Source organism: Formica exsecta, unplaced genomic scaffold, assembly GCF_003651465.1.
Source record: "Formica exsecta isolate Colony F162 unplaced genomic scaffold, ASM365146v1 scaffold481, whole genome shotgun sequence".
In the NCBI taxonomy this organism is placed as follows: domain Eukaryota; kingdom Metazoa; phylum Arthropoda; class Insecta; order Hymenoptera; family Formicidae; genus Formica; species Formica exsecta.
In genome coordinates, this window is record NW_021852046.1 from 28,097 (window position 1) to 30,247 (window position 2,151).

Consider the following 2,151-nt stretch of genomic DNA (forward strand, 5'->3'; position numbering starts at 1 on the left):
ACCAGTTCCCGATCCCGATTCCTGTCACGTACAACTCTCCGGATCCTGAACCGACTCTCGCGTTACACCAGGCTACGGGCTTCCCGTAGTTAGGCCGGGCTTCCCGGTTGCCGGAACGACGCCTCTTGCTAGTTGATAAGCCCGTACCGCGTTATACCGTAAGACCGTTTTGTATATACCGCGACCTGTTTGTACCGTAAGACCGCTTTGGTCTCCGCGTCCTAAGGGACTCTAGTACCGCCTTGTGTATACCGCGACCTGTTTATACCACAAGACCGCTCTGTATATACCGCGAATTATAATTATAGAGTAAATTAGCCATACTACGATTTCCGTCAGTGTCGCGCCGACTCCACCTGTACACACGGCCTTCAGATATAGTTACTTGCATGCCCGCGATCGCAGAACACGTCCGCATGGGCCGCGCTCGCTTCCCGAGCTCCACGTGCACCAGCCACGCGCGAATTTCTGTACGCACTACTTTTGCATGTCGCATTGTGAATAACAACCGCTCACGCGAAACTCTGTACGCACCGCTCCCGCATGTTGCATTGTACATATAATATAACTCAATGTTAGATGTTGATAATCGCTTAAATAAACATAATTGTTTAACCGCTTATACCGAGGTAAAGTAAGTTGGAGTTTCCCCCTTCTCCCGAATCCTGGCACCGGCGAGCCTTGATCCGCGGCGTACGGGAAAGATGAAACGTTACAATCTTATATTAGAGAAATGTCGTCATTCTATCGTCATAGACCCAGTAAGCAATTTGATAACAAATTGTTGTTAAATTGGCATCAAATTCGCTCAAAACTTGGTAACAAATCCAGTGCCATCTGTGTCCGCATTAAGCTTGTATTTTGGCGACAAAGCTTGCTGACATAACCTGACAGCAGATTGACGGCAAAATCGAGCAAAGCTTGACATGATTTGACGTCCAATTGGTGGCAAAAATCGAGCAAGATCTGCGCAAGACAATCTGACATCAGATTGTCAGCAAAAAGCGAACAAATTCTGCAGCTTTTGGCCATTCATATAAAATAGTATAATTAAATGGATTTAAAGTCTCAACCCTAAGTAACAAAATGATGATAAGTTTTGGTCATAAGGTGACTATTATATAATTAGACATTATATAAAATCATATATTAATGTGTGAAAACATATAGATAAATTTAAATAATTTAATTTATAAAATTAAAGATCTTTTTGGACAGAAATTGTTCGAATAAGTGAAGATATTATTAGCATTTTGCAGGCTTTATACACTTATAACAAGAATATGAATACGGATATAGATAATGAATAACGCGCCGCATAGCGATAAACGACTGAACTCTTTTATAATACTTTGTAATAAGCTGCAGATTTTGTTCGGTTTTTGCTGCCAATTTGCCATCAAATTGCGCACATCAGATCTTGCTCAGTTTTTGCCGACAATCTAATGTCAGTCATGTCAGCAAGCTTTGCTCGGTTTCTGCCGCCAATTTGCTGTCTAGTTATGTTAGCAAGCTTTGCTTGGTTCTTGCCGGCAATCTGCCAGCTTAATCGGTAATAACAACTCTTGTACCAAATTTGTAGCCTTTTTGCTGACAATAATTTGTAGCAAGCACTTGGCAATATCTGTTAGAACAGATGTGGCTGACTGGGGATATGACGTCCACGGTCTGTGACTTAGGACCGTCATTCTAACGTCACTTTTACATCATTTCAAAAGTGAATTTGACGTAACCAGTGACTAAAAAATGACGTTATAATGACGACACCTTGCTACCTGGGATAGTTCATACTTCAGCCGCTAGTTCGTTTATTTACCGCCATGCGACGCGCGATGCGCCCCATCTCGTATTTGAGTTTCATGAGAATTATATAAAGTTTGCAAAGAGCAACTGGCAGGAAATTAAAAATGTAATTATTCCTATCAGTTTAATTTCTGATGCAATCCCAATATAGGGAATTCAGATATCAGACTACTAGTTTAAAAATTGGGTAGATAAATATCCGAAAAAGTTAAAATTATCCATTTATATATATATATATATATATTTTACATATACAGGATGTCCCCAATTTAAATGTCAAAACTTTGGAAGCGTGTAGGGGACCGATAAACTAAGACAAAAAGTCCTTTAGAGATTTGCTCGTTTTTG